A 14941-nucleotide genomic window follows, 5' to 3' on the forward strand; every position below is an offset into this window, starting at 1 on the left:
GGCCTCTGAATTTTACAGATCATGGGGAGTGCTGGTCCCCACACCTCCCCAGTCTGTGAGTGGAATTCAGAAGCCCTCACTGGGTTGATCCTTAGAAGGAGTCCAGAGCAGGTCTGGTGCCCCACAGAGTGGCAGGTGGAGTCCCATAAGCTTTTTCCAGGTCACACTCAAAGTAGAGGGGGTCTTGCCTTGTGTAGATCCAGCTGTGAAGAGATGATGGCCTTGTACAGGGAAATCTATAGTCTTTCAAGTTTTTCCTCATATTTTCCATTCCTACTCGATATTTCTAGCTAGAGCTTGTTTTCTTTTTAAGTTCAGATGGAGAGCTGCCCCCACAACAAACCTCAGTCCTTTCTTGGATTACCAAAGACCAAACTGTTCTCACTCTGGTGGCATTTGGTGGTCAATTATTTTGTGAAGGTTTTGGAGTGAAGTTGCCCAATCCCATAACAGAGCAGCAAGTCTGGTGTAGCGGAACAGCATTGCAGGCCTCAACTTGTCCTCCAGGCTCCATGAAATGTGTGAATGAGCTGCCAGCGGCCACGGTGGGTGTGAAGACCAGATCCTGCCTGCTTTGGGATGTGTGGATGCTTTGACCTTCTTAGAGCTTCCCATTACAATGTTTCAGGGCCTGTTTTCTGACAGGACTCTGTGTCTCCCAGCTTGTGTCCAGCTCTCTCACCCAGTTGACCCAAAATCGGAGCATGAGATCAGGCTGGGACACGTCTTCATGTGCTGTAGTAAAGGTTTGTGTGGCTGAAGAGAACAGGCATAGCTAAAATATCTACTGGAGAGTAACTCATCCTATTCCTTCCTCCTGATCATCTTCTCTAGGTGATTCCTCCTTGTTGCTTCCAGCCAGCCACTGGAAGGACTAGAATCTCTGGAGATACCCCGTCTGGAGAGCCACCCAAGCTAGCTGGTGAGCTACAACTTTCAAATTTGAGATTTTTTTGATGGCATTTGAATGGAAAAGCTGCATGTCTAGTGAGTTGTGCTTTTAAGTTTGGGTTTGGTTGGGTTTTTTTTTTGGCAGGGGGGGTAGGGGTAAAGAAGGCTAAATGAATTATGTTGTGCAGGTAAAGGTAAGCAGCTGATGGTCATGGAAGTTCAAGGTCTTGGGGGCCTGCATGAGTTGAGAATACAGGAGAACCAATTTTGAGTCTGTGTTCAGCTTGATTCAGAGCAATGCTGAGCTTTTTCCCTCTCTTAGGCTCATGGCCTAAGGAACCTCTTTCTTGGCCTGTGCTTAATCTCAACTAACATTATGGATCCATCTCCTTGAAAAAGGCTGGCAATACTGAAATAACACTTTTAACTGTCTTTTTCGTGGTTGTGTTTTGTTGGGGCAGGTTTGGTTATGACTGAGGGAGCTAGTAGGAGGATGCTATAGAAATGCAAGCCTGGGCAAGGAGGAAGAGGAATGGAAATTTATTGTAACCATTGCTCCAAGGGAAGGGGAGGGTGTTTGCCTAGGAATGTTTTGAGGGACTGGTGCTCAGTGGGCTGACAGAAGCCAGTCTGTGATGAACCACTTGAAAGATTTGATGGTGCTTAGAAGTTTAGACTGGGGACCCACCAGTGACCTTATTATTTCCTTTTAATGAGGGCAGAGTTTATCTGTATCCATAAGGAGGAGGACCAGATCCTGGACTTGTGTAGGGATGGTAGTCCCCAGATCTCCCCTGGAAGGCTGGGGCTGGCCTGCATGAATTTTACAGATTTTACTTGTCTGCCTTTCTCCCTGTCCCAGCACATTCCCCTCCAGCTCAGCCCAGGATCTGTGGCTCACCCCTTGTGAAGGACACAGTGAAATCTTGCCCAGGTGACAATCTCCAGGGATCGCTTTGCAAAGATTTGCCAGAGCTGTGGCAGCCACAGACTCACTTAAATTCCAACAGCGAGCTAGTCAGTGCCAAATCCCATTTGTATCACTGAGAAAAATGGTAAAATCATTGTTAGGTGTTCACTAAAATACTCTAAATTTTAGAGAGCGTGGAGCATGAGTCAGGCATTGAAACCAGCATCCAAAGGAGGGAGGGAGTGGCAAGAGGCAGCAGGAGTGCTTATGAAATATTTTGTTTCACTGGCAAGAGGACAAGAAATAATTGGGCTTTAAATCAAGGAAATGGGAGAATAGGAACAGCAAATCAAGGGAAATGGTGGAAAATTAGGTCTTAGAGTAGAGAAATGTGTACACATGATCACCTGGTGGTTCTGGCAGAGATATATGCCCATAAATCTTCTCTTTTAACCTCTTTCCTGTTGCTTTATCGGGAATAGTGTCAGGCTTGCTGGCCCCATCCATCTTTTCTAGAGACTACTGGTTTTGGTTTCAACTTGCTTGGTGCTGAGCACCCACCGAGTGGCCTGAATCTGCTTTAGAGCTGGAGAGGGAGCTCCCAGCCTGCCTGGACTCCTTGGGGCAGCCTGCAGACTGTGGCCCTCAAGAGAAGATAATTGTGCAGATCCATCCTGTATGTGGGACGGGGTTGGACGGATGGGGTTGAGCCATGGAGGACTCTCTCCTAGAGCTGTATTTTGTGCGTACACACTCACAGATGTTGAAACCTAGAAGAATAAGGTAACCTCTGTGGAGACCCAGGCACCTCCCTGCTATTTAGGCACAGGACACCTCAGCAGGTTCTTCCTGCTCTGAATTCTGCTATTTAAAAAAAAAAAAAAAAAATTAAAAATCCCCTTTATGCCTCCCTTAAGGTCCCAGGCTTATTTTTCTTATAAAAATAATGAAATGTAAAAATAAAGCTTTCCCTGTTTGCTTTCTGCCAGCCATCCCTCCCTTTGCACAGTGCTCATTAACTCCCCTAACGCTCGAGTCAGACACGGCCTCCGGTTAAAAACAGCAACCGCCCTCGTGCCTTGCCTGTTTCCCAGGAGCTGGCAGCCAGACAATAACACCGATGGGATCCTCTTCATCAGATGTCAGCCCCTCTGTAAAATTTACATAACGTGAATTTGGGGTGGGGGGAGAGGAGGGAAGCAGGTTGAAAAATAAAGAAAGAATGCTGGAAAAGGGAGTGGAAAGAGGAGAGCTGCTGTTTGGGAGAGGCTGCTGGAGAAGCTGCCTCTCTGCGTGTCCCTGCTGAGGGATCTTTTGGGCAGGTAGGAGTTTCTGCTCCAGGATCACAGGTGATGTGAGTTATGTTGCTGCATCGGTGTTCGGACTTGATGATCTTTTTGGATCTTTTGATCTTTGGAGGTCTTTTCCAAACTCAGCGATTCTGTGGTTTTCCCCAGCACAGCCTTTCTGACCCACTCTGATACTTGGGGTGAGAGTACTCGGCAAGAGTGAGGTGTTAAATTATTCTGTCAGAAACAAAAGTCTCTGCTGAATGTTGTTTTAAAATAGCCAGCCTGGGCCACATGGTTTGAGGAGTTCCATTAGTCAGATAAAAACATTGTCTTCTGATATTTAGGCAGAATGGGGGTGTCCAGAAATGTCTCAACACAAAAGCTGCTCCTGCAAAGCCTTTAATCTGCTTTTGTTTGGCTGTTGGTGCATCCTGGTGGGAATATGATGTTGGCCCACCTTTGGCCACTCTAGGGCAGCTGCCCAAGGAGGGCAAGCCCAAGCCTAGGGTGTAAGGACTGTGAGGGTGACACTGCTGATATCAAGTTCCTGCTTGAAATGGCTGCAAAGCCAGGGGCAGGCTTCCCCAGAGGGGAGGGGGGAAAGCCATCACTCACTGCTTTGCTGTGGGAGGAATTCTATCCTATTTGAGCGTCTGGGGTGAGGCTCCTGAGCTACCTGGAGGAAGCTCCTTCACCTGTGGCTATCAGCATAGCCCAGTCTGGTGTTACATGGCTTTGGGGTTCAGTGCTTAATGCTGTCATGGATCCCCTTTCAAGGCCTGGACATTGGGGGTTTTGTTTTGTTTTTTTAGTTATCATCACTCCAAAGTGATGCAGAGGAGTGAACATTTGTGCCAGCAGCAGCTGAGGGTATCAGCAGCCGTCTGGGGCCATTATGCAGAAGTTCACGTCCTGGCCAGCATGCTGAGTCCTAACAATCCCCGACTGAAGGTACATCCAAGAGATGTCAGGCAAAAAACTTATTCTTTTTTAGTTTATGCTTTTTTGAATGTGGGAGATGCTGTTTGGAATGAGTGTCTGGGCACAACAGCATTGCTATTCCTGCCTGCTTTTCCACCACCTCGCTCTCTCTGCCTGTTTGTTTGCTATTGTGCCTGTATTAATTTTTTTCTCTCCCCCCTTGCTTCATCTCTAGCATAAAAAGTTATTCAGCCCCTGAGTGCGCGGGTGCCTATTGTGCACAGAGAGCTGCAGCACAAAGGATTCCAGAGACAATCTTGTTCCCTCTCGCCAGCACAAGCTGCCCAGCCAGATTCAGAAACACATCTGCTAGTCTTAAAAGGAGTTATGCTCTGTTTGACTGCAGCTTAAAGCGTGGGGAACTGGGGAGGGAGAGGCCTTTCAGGAGCCTGGTGGGTTTTATCAGCCCACTCACGGTCCTGTGGCACAGCTGCAGCCCAGCCCATGCAGATGTTCGCGAATGCCCTTGTTTGAGACGGAGTTTTACTTTGCAGCTGGCCTGAAGATAAGCAAAGGACAAACTCTCCCCTTGAGAACCTCTGGTTTGTGGGTTATGGAGTTGCCCCCCCCAGGCAGGCTCCAATTTTAGCACCAGAATGGCTGCCCTGGTGGTGTGTGGATATTCATTAGTCCTAATGTTCAGCAGGGCTCAAATCTGGGTGCAGACCTCCTTAACTGCTTTCCTGCAGTGGCAGCTCTGAATGGCACCATGCTGTAGGCATGCATCTACTTCCTCAGCAGTAGCTTCATGTTTTCCAGGGCCCCCACTGCCCACAGAAGTGTCCATGCAGGGACACCAGAGGGCGTGTTGTCAGCCCTGGCCCATGGTGGCTGTCAAGGGCACTGAAACACAGGAGACCTGGGTTCCTACATCTCCCAGAGCTGTTCCAGGTAAGCCTGCTTGAATGCTGTCGACTTGGCATAACCCCAGCTTCCATGGCAGGGATGGGAGAAGCTCTAAGCTTGGGTTCTGCAGGTCAGTTTAGTCACTGGTCTCTTTGAGTACAGCTCTGGTCCAGGTGGGGCAAAATGGGGTTTTTCTGATTGCAGAATAACAGAATGGTTGGGATTGGAAGGGGCCTTACAGATCTTCCCATTCCAACCCCCTTGCCATGGGCAAGGACACTTCCCACTAGACCAAGTTGCGCTGAGTACTGTCCAACCCAGCCTGGAGCACTTCCAGGGATCCAGGGTCAGCCATAGCTTTTCTGGGCAACCTGTGCCAGGGCCTCACCTCCCTCACAGGGGAGAATGTTCTACAGATATCTAATCTATCCTCCTCTCTTTCAGTTTAGAGCCATTCCTCCTCTTTCTGTTCCTCCAGAACCTTGTCCAAAGTCCTTTTCCAGCTCTCTTACAGCCTTTCTCAGCATGGGAATGGGCTCTAAGGTCTCCCTGGGGCCTTTTCTGCTTCAGGCTGGACAGCTCCAACTCTCCCAGCCTATCTCCACTGGAGAGGTGTTCCATCCCTCTGAGCATCTTTGTGGCCTTCCTCTGGATTCTCTTCAAGAGGTTCACACCAACCTGCGGAAAACCAGGGAAACGCCTCATCTCTAGATCTGCACAGATGGGAGGGCTGGTTAAACCCGTGCCACTAATTATTCCTTGCTCCGGTCTTGTGAGACAAAGTATTCCCAAGCTCATGGATCAACCCTCAAGCTGAGACGTGCTCTGTGAAACATCAGGATTTGGGTGACCTCTTCCATTTCACCTTGGATGCTGTTGGAGTTCAGCGCTGCACTGAAATAGGAGAAGAGGAGGTATCCAAGCAAGTGGCAGGGACAAACAGCTTTAAAAAAGCTCTGTCTTTGCAGAGTGCTGTTTCTTTTAACCTTTAAAGACTCTGCCTTACTTCTTTTTGAAGCCTCCTGCTTTGATTTCCCGTTCACAGTTGTCTTTCTGGCAGCCCACGGAAGAAAGGAGACACGGATGAGGGTTAAAGAACAGCTGCAGGAACATAATTAATGCTTTGCAACATTTCTGAAGGCCTTTAGCACCTTGCCGTGACCCAGCCTGTAACATCTGTGCGTTGGCAGCAGCCAAGCTGTAAAACTCCCCTCCTCCAAGTCCTGCACAGAGCAACTGTCGCCTGCCCGAGGCGTGCAATCACGGCGAAAACGTAACAAATCAGTACAAAAGGCAGGCTGGAGCACAGATGGCAGGTCCTTGGGTGCTGGGCTTGGCAGTGGTAAGGGGCTTCCAGCTGCTGATCCTTGTTAGATGTCCAAGGGGGGAGGTGGAAGTATGCTGCTTTTGCAGAGATTTAATAGGAGAAATAGGACACAGCCAAAGCTGAGCATCCCTGCACTTGCCTGTGTTCTCCCCGCCAGAATGGGCCCAAGGCAGAGCCCCAGCCCTGCCCAGCGCTGTCAGGATGATTGCCTGTGCAGCTGTCACCTACCCCGAGGGACGCCAAATGTGTCCCCGTTTGGATCGTGTTTTATCAGGGTCTGTCTTCTGCAGCACTTCTCCCTTTATGTGGCCAAAGGGCACCTTCAGGGCTTGCCACCCTCATTTTTATGTGAGCTGTAGCTCAGTACAAAGAAGGCACATAAGTGACTCCAGTCCCCTAGGGTTCCAGCTAGTGTTCTCCTTTCAGTCCCAGACCCAAGTCACAGCTGGAGCTAACTTGGTGACCAAAGAGAGGATGAACAAAAACACTTTGTTTTTGAAGAATAACTTTTTTCTTCTTCCATATCTCCCTTTTCCTCCCTGTTTCGCTGCAGCCAGCCCCGCTGAGTTCCCAACCTTCAAAGCTCGTTGTATCCAGCTGGACAGGAGCGAGCTTGCCAAGGGGAACTGTTTGTCCTTTGCTCTTTTTAGTTTTCTGAGAGGCCTGTGACTGTAGTGGATGCCAAGCAGCCCTGACCTTCACCTGACTGGAGTTCCCAGCTGCTACAGTGTTATTACAGCATCTCTGCCTGATAGAAATTCAGCTTTGTTCCTTGTACCTGGAAATTCTATATGACAAATGTGTCTAATTTCTAATTCTAGCCTCCTTTAGGTGGACCGGAATGTCTGCTGCCTGGGAGAGGTTTGTAGATCTGAAAGGCTGGAAGGAAGCACTACATTTCTCTCTTCTGCCTCTTGTTAGAAGTGTGCCAGAGACACTAATCCAGCATTTGAATTTCAGCCAGGTAGCTGGAAGGGACTGCATCTCCTTGGCACCTTCTTCTGATGGACTATCCAGCTTTGCTTCTCGTCATGCCTCCCTGTACTTCTCTTCCTTAGGGCAGGAGGGGGAGGTGTTGCTCGAGAGACTGACTTTCTTTAAAGAAATCTCTTGCTTCACAAGTCAGATGAGGATGTTTTGCTGCACTTCTGATGAATTTTTCTCCCCTTTGGAAGGAAAAAATGCCTGGGTTTGCGGTAGGCTTCCTCCTGGTAATAAAAATGATGGGATTACTTCAGGGATGGCAGCTGGGGAATTAGGCCTGAGTAACAGCATATTATAACATCTCAGACATCTTTGTTTATGCAGCTTAAACAATGCCTGAGCCGTGACATCCCTGTGGGCTTGGTGAGCCCCACCAGCTCTGTGGGCACCTAGGGCACTTTGGAGGCAGATCTCTGGTTTTGCAGCAGCTGTGGGTTTAACCCTGTGTCTGTTGCTACATGCCTGTGCACTACTTTCCTTGGTGGGGAGGAATACGAATTACTGCCTCGCTGAGATGGCTTGGCTGTGTTTAGAGTCCTGGTGCAGAATTATTTTTCCTTTGGCTGGCATTCATAAGGAGTTATTGTGTTTTTTTCTTTCTGGTGTTAGTGCCCTAGGGTGCTAATTCTTGATCAGCTCCTTTTGCTGGATGCTATGCAATCACTTCTTTCTTATCCTGCAGTCAGGGTGGGTTTTTTTAAGGGAAGTGGAAGAAGTCACAGAGTATTATTTTCATTTGGGAATTGCAGCTGAAATAGAAAGTGCCTTGGTCTGGTGGTCAGTCCGGTGTCAGGTGTGTCCAGCTGTGCTGGTTGGAAAATGGTAAGCAGGTTGCTGCAGGCTGCATGAAGGAGAAAAGGAGAGAGAATAATCATGGGGGAACGAAAGCTGAAATGCTCTGAAGATCTGGTGTCAACAGTCTGGAGTATGGGGGGACACTGGGCTCTGCAGGCACATCTGAGGCGAGAGAAAATAAATGGCATGCCAGAGAAAAAGGGGCAGTGGATTAATAAGTTACACAAATAGGACTGCCATCACTCCTGCTCTTGGTTTTATTCCTCTCAGCTCCAAGACAGTGATTTAAAAAAGAAAGTGAATGCCAAGATTGTGTGTGGAACATACATAAAATCCCAAGCGTTTGGTTAGGAAGCTCCTTGTTTCTCTCAAGAATATTCTTTCTCTCTGTGCAAATGTATATGCTCTGGGCAAATCCCCTTTAAGTTATTCTGTGGTGAAGGCCCGTGAATACTGGTGGTTGAAGGAGAACATGTTTCACTTTCACACTGGAATTTCTAATTGTATGGGGAAAAACCTCGTGTTTCCTCCCAATTCTCCTGAAGCAAGGAAGCGTTACATTCTTCTGCTTTGCCTCTTATTAACAGCGTTTCCAGAGGTGCTGAGCTCCTGCAGTTCCCACTGGCATGAGCAGGACAGAGCAACCTTGGAAACGAGACGTGAGAGCTCTCCAGAGAGAGCTTTCCTTGCAATCCCAGTGCATCCTGCAAGGTCCCAGACGTGGGACGTGGTGTGCTCGATGCATGTCAGTTTGCCTTAGGATTCTCACCTGCTTTATAGCCCTGCCTGGTGGGGTCCTCAAACCAGCGGGTCACTGGTCAGACCAGATGATGGGGGCCTGATTTGAGCACTATTACTTTGGGATGATGGTTGTCTCCCTTTGATTGCTGGGCATAAATCTCCTGGGGGTTTCAGGCAGAGGTAAACACGTCAGCGAGACTCTGGCTGTGGAGTCAGAGTGAGCGTCTGAGGCACTGCCCGTAGTTTTGTCCCCTGTCCTGTTGATGTGGCAGGGTGCAAAGGACCAGTTAATCAAGCTGCAGAAATTAGGTGCCACCGGGCCATTTTTCAGTTGTCACCTGGTGATCAGACAGAGCTGCTGCTCCGACAGCCCCGAGCACTCAGCCTGTGGTGTTTGACAGTGAATTAAACACCAGGACCGTACTTGGTGCTCCTTTGCTCTTACAAATTGGGACTGAGTCCTCAAAGCAACCGTTTACCTGTGTGGGGGAGGAGGAAGAACGGGGATTGTAAAATAAAATTAAACAGACCATTCAAGTAATTTAATTCTTAAATCTTGTCTCCCTTGGGCTAATCTCCTCCAAGCCATTCTTTGCTCAGGTCAACTGCTTTTAATTAGCAAGCTTCATTGATCAGGGCAGGAGTGGGAGCTGGTGGGTTGCTGTCCAGGTCTTTTTAATTAGAGGCTTCTCTTCCTTGCTGGAGGAATGGTATTACCCCGAGAGGAACCTGGCAAGAAGGCCTGCAATTGTTTGAAGAAGGCTGACCTACGGTCGCCTTCGCTGCATCTCTCCTGGCAGTGTCAGGGGTTAGCGAATTTTCAAGTGGAGAAGGAGGGAGGAAAAAGAACCAAGCCTGAAAGCAGGTTGTGGTAGCCCTGAGAATTACTGTAGGGATATAGTTGCAGGCAGGAGTGTGGGAGTGTGTTCTTTGTCCTTCCTAGGCAAAGGCAGAAAAACAAAAGGTCAGTGCAGACACCTCCATTCTCCCCAGCATCTTCAGCCTGCTTTCTCAAATGTTGCTGCCCAGCAACAGGAGCAGTGGAGGACCTTTGTGGGAGGGAGAGTGAAGAACACTTGCTCCCTGCCTTGGGGAGGAATGCCCTGCAGTCTAACAAGGTAGAGGCTGCTATCAGTTTTTCCCTCTTACGGTGATTCTCTGGGGCATTATTAGTAGTGATTTTTTGGTGGGTTTTTTTTTGCGCTCTTGCAGTGGTTCTGTGAGGCAATAATAGTAGGGATGGGGCTCACCATGTAACTGCAGCTTTGGGCAGGGGTGGTGGTGGTGTTGCTGACTGCCTTCTCTAGCTGGTGTCCCCTTAGGGGGACAAGGCTGAAAGTGAACCCCTAAAGCCTCCCATGTCCTGAAGGATGACACTTTACTCCTCTTTCCTGCAAGTGGAAAACAACTATATCCCTGATATTAATCCTTCTTTACTCCATTACCAGAAGCAGTGATTTCTATTAGGCGTAGATGACCACACTTCAAGGATGTGGAGGCACCTGCACCTCTGTTCTCTGCCAGGTCCCCTCGTGGTACGGTAGTCCTGGCTGTGTGGTGGCTGGAGATGCAAATCTATGGGCTGTCATGATGTGGTTGCCGGGTGATAATGCTCTTGGCCTCTGGGCCTCTGCAATTCATGGTTAAGGAAAATACATCTAATATTAATTAATTAGCACAAATGTGCTATTTTATGTATTTGATCAACTCAGCCATGAAAATTCTGAAATGCAGTTAAATCAAACAGAAAGGAAGTGGCTTTGTATCAAACTATTGAATTAATATAATTATCTTATTGATTAAATCATCAAATCAACCTGCAGCTCCTTTATCTGCTTTACTTGGCCATTTGGGAAAGCATCAGCTCTCAGTCCCTGAAGCGCCATTCTCAGTGCCAGTGCCTGCCTTTATATTCCAGTCAGACAGCTGATCTGCAGGTGATCTCCAGCTGAATCTCCCCTGGAGAGCAAGGCTCTGATGTCCATTACAGCTGTCAGCCCAAATGATATATATTTGGGCAAAGGGTGATCTCTTGTATACTCACATTATTGTGAATCATAGAATGGTTTGCATTTCAAGGGACCTTAGAGATCATCGAGTTCCTTACATTTCAAATTCCAGGGCTGGAAATGCTGGTGGGTCATGACTTTTTAGGGTTTCACATGCCATAGGAACACAGGCACCTGTCTTGCAGGCCAAGGGCTACTTCAGGAGCTTCTTTTGTACCTGAGGAGGTGCCCTTGAAGTGTCTTATCTAATACTTCGTATGGCTCTTTCTTGCAATAGGTTTCCTGTTCTTGCATCTTGAGGGAAAATTGCATGAGTGGAAAGATCCTGGTATTATTTTTAATAAATACTAATGTGGGCTAGCTTAGGGAGACCTCCCCACAGGACTGATGCTTTTAGCCAGTGGGTTTAGTTGCTCAGCTATTTAATGTATCACACTGGTTTCCTGGCTGGAGGTTGCTGTCTTAGACCTGTCGACTACGAGACCTTCCTAATGGCCCCGATGCTTTGTGGCTCACCAGAAGCGTGAGAGGAAAGAGCGATGCCATAAAGAAGGTATGTCAGGGACAGCCTGGCAGCTGCAATGTGAAGCTGTAAAATGTGGGCTAGAGTTTAAATCAGGGTCAGCTTCCCATTGGAGTAATCCAAGTTTTAACCAGGCAGCCAGCCAAGAGCTGGCAGTGATCAGTCAGAGCCATTATGATCTGTGAGCCCACTTCTGTTGACCCTGCAGGACTCCCAACTTGAAAACATTAAAAACTTGACACAATTTGGTCCTAAAATTATCATTAAGCCCCTTAAAGTTTTATCGTCCAGAGGCATGTGCAAGAGCCAGTTGCTGTCTCTGCAAGCAGATAAGTTTAAGTTGGTTTTAGGCTTTGAAGCAATGCTGAGCTTTGTGTAGGCGTTGGACAAAGGGTTGGGTCTTTTGAGAAAGTCCCTGCTTTGGGCTCTGTTTCCTAGACCCAGTCTGTGACTGTCTCAGTGGTCCTGCAGCCACCTCGTTGCTGATAAGCAATGCCATTTCATCCTTAATCATTCCAGCTGACAGCAGCGAGGATGACTCATCCACAGCATTGTTGTTGGAGTGTGAGTTTAGCCTCCGATTGTGCTGTGAGGAGAGAACAAGCAGGAGGGGTTCCCAAAGAGGCTGCATTGTCCCTGCCAGCTCAGGGCTGCTGGCAGGGGGCTCAGACACTGACAATATTGCTGGGCTCTCTGAAATCTCACTCCTAACATGCCTCACTAGGGGGTGAAAGGGTAAAAAAAAAAAAAAAAGGGACACAATCCAGGTTTGGATTTGTGCTGTGCTCAAACTTCTCCATGGTTCCTCCTTCTCCAGGAAACAGTCGCTCTGCAGGTGAGGCGTGAAATACATCCACTGAAGAAATTGAAAGAGACTGTCTCAGCAGGGGAGGGATTCGAGTTCTGTCAGATTTGGGGGGGAAGTTTCCAGCCTTCCTTGGATGCAGATTTCCCAGGGGTGATGCTTTTCGTCCTGCATGTGATTTTTGCTTTTGGCAAGCTGCCCTTTGGCGCTGCGTGTTGCTTGAGATGAAAGGCTGGAGCGAAGCATGTTCTTAATGCTTAGGAAACCAGCTGTGTTGTCAGATTCACCTTGAAATACTGATGAACAGCTTTGCAGGGGCCAACCCTTGTCCAGGCTGCTGCCTTGGCTGTGATCCACAGATGTGAGGAAGACCATGGCCTCACTTTCTGGTAGAGACAGCAGCAGGAGAGATGAGTTGGTTGAGGACACAAAGAAGGAATGGCTTGGCTCTAGCCTCCGTTTCTGGAAGTCTGGTTCAGCCTTTGGTCTTGCACCCTGTGCTGATGTTCCCCCCTGTGATGTGCCAGTCCTACCTGGGCTGTCCCTGAGCAACAGCATTTCTCCTGGTTCCCTCCTGGAGAACTGTCACATTCACCCATCGGTGTCAACTGATAGGGCCTTCCTCCTGTTGTCAGGATTTGCTTTCCTCTGATAACGTTGAGACATGGGAGCTTCACCTTGGGGAGATACTTTCAAGTGGATGGGATTAATAATTTCTAGGTAGATGGGAACAGCTGAAGAAACATCAGTTGGGAATGTGTGCAGGTCAGGCACTGAGAGCATCCTTGGCCTGGTGTTAAAGTCAACCTTTCTGGCTGTGTACAGCAAAATGATGATGGGTTGTTACTGCAAGTATCTGCAGTGCAAGGGAGACCCTTCTGCTGGAGAATGTCTCTGCAGCAGGTGTGTGTGACGGTGCCTGATGTGATCCATACAGTCAGGCTGGTAGCAGTGCTGTGATTTAGAACTCTTACAGTGCTATGGTACCTACACTGCAGTGCCACAGACCTCACATCCCCTTCTCAGATGCCTTGCTTGCTTTGTGCTGGTAAATTTTAGGAGCAGCTCCTGTAGATTTGTGTAAGGTCAGAAGCCTTCTCTTTTTCCTCTTCCTCCTTCCTTCCAGTATGCCTGAACAGTGCGCATCTGACAGGCTGATGTGCCGTAGGAGGAGCTCTCTGTTCCCTGTTGGACACCACAATCCTTTTCCCTCTGCTTTGATCAACCAGTCAAGGTTTGTGACAGGGGAACGCTCTGACTGCTGGACCGTGTTGGTGTTTGAGCATCACTGGGCCATGCATGAGTTGCGGGTAGGAGGGTGCCCCAGGTGCTTGATGCCTTCGTTTTCTTTCCTTGTCCAGATGTGGCATCTCAGGAGGATGCAATGGGGGTTTGCTCCCCTTCCTCATCTGTATTCCCCCACCTGAAAGTAGATGCTCCAGCACAGGATTTGGTGTCAGTGCTGGCACGGCTCATGGTGCTGCACATGGTAGCAATTCCAAACTGTTCCAGCCCTGCAGCATCTCCCTTCTCTTTCCCTTCCCTGCCCTCCTTGGGCTGCCCACATGTCTGCACAGGGCCGTGGCCATTCACTCCATGGACGACTCTGAGTCTGGACTTCTCTTTTTTGGCAGAACAACAATCTGTGCTTAGATCAGCTGTAAATTTAATCGAGCGGCACAAAGGATTTAGTGCACCTTGCGGATAAAAATTGCCTTGGGCTGGACAAAAGAAGCACACTTGCCATTCCCTTTCTCTCTTCCTGCGATGGCTTAGGCTGTGGTGGTTCTTTTTCCCTTTTGTCTCCCACTCCATGACATACAACGCCGATGTTATTTGCATCTCGGTGTGTCTCAAAACACTGAGGCTTCTTGCCTAGCAATGATGAATTCAGTGTATGCAGCGTAGAACTGTGATTTCCCTCAGGGTCCTTTGTAGTAATAATTTCTGTAAATAAAGGCTGGGATCGGGATCTCTGTTGTAATAGGATTTTGTTTGTGCAAGGGCTGGTAGCCATGTCCCCCTGATGCTGCCCTGTATTAGGACTGTAGACTTTATGACAGCTATGTGTGTAGGATGGGAAGGGTGGGCCAGCACAGAACACCCTTGATGGGAGGGAGAGGCATAGGACTCACCTATGGGAAGTGTTGGGAAGTTTTTAGGCCAGTAACACAGTGCTGATGGGCACCTCCACTGTCTCTTGAACTGCTGGATCCCACCAGACTGGTCTGTATTCCTGACAGGGGGCTGGCTTTTTGCGAAGACCCCGTGGCCAAGGTAAAGTCCCCATCCTGCATAAGGTGCCAGAGCCTGTGAATCTTGGAGGAGAAGGAAGAGCCGCAGAGGATAAGGTCTGAACGGGCTCCAGCAGCTCTTGCTGCCGCTGTGACTGCATTGATCTGTGTGGAGGAAAGCTGCAACCTCTTCATTTGTCTCTGGACTTGCAGAACTCGCGATTCCGTGAGCCGGTGACTGCGGTGACCCGCATCCCGAGGCGGCTGCCTTTCCGAGAAGCTCACCTCCGTAAAACACACACCATTGCTGAGAGAGCAATTTGTCAGTCCCCTCGAATGAAGGGTGCAAGGAAACGGTGCCTTTAATTGCGCCTGCTTGGGAGAGAGCCGAGCGAGGAGCGTGTGCGATCGCAAGCCTCGGGGGCTGTGAGATTTTCTTCTCACCTGTTCTATCAGTAAGAAGCGCACGGAGGAAGCACACGCGTGTTTACACATTCACTCTGCACCTCTGCTGCGAGCAGTAACTCTTCCTGTGCTGGTGAGGGGGGGGCTGATGGAAACTTTTCTTCAGTGGGAGGATGGGTGGCTGTGCTGGAAGTGGTG

General features: G+C 48.9%; 1 long non-coding RNA gene across 1 annotated transcript; it reads left to right on the forward strand.

The window, feature by feature from the left end:
- The first annotated feature begins 815 nt into the window (after nucleotides 1-815).
- Nucleotides 816-14685, forward strand: LOC120756703 (uncharacterized). Its single transcript, XR_005702212.1, has 3 exons — nucleotides 816-922; nucleotides 14348-14455; nucleotides 14552-14685. It is a non-coding gene; the product is annotated as an uncharacterized LOC120756703 (long non-coding RNA).
- Nucleotides 14686-14941: the final 256 nt, after the last annotated feature.

The sequence above is a fragment of the Hirundo rustica genome, chromosome 9 (assembly GCF_015227805.2).
Source record: "Hirundo rustica isolate bHirRus1 chromosome 9, bHirRus1.pri.v3, whole genome shotgun sequence".
Classification (NCBI taxonomy): Eukaryota; Metazoa; Chordata; class Aves; order Passeriformes; family Hirundinidae; genus Hirundo; species Hirundo rustica.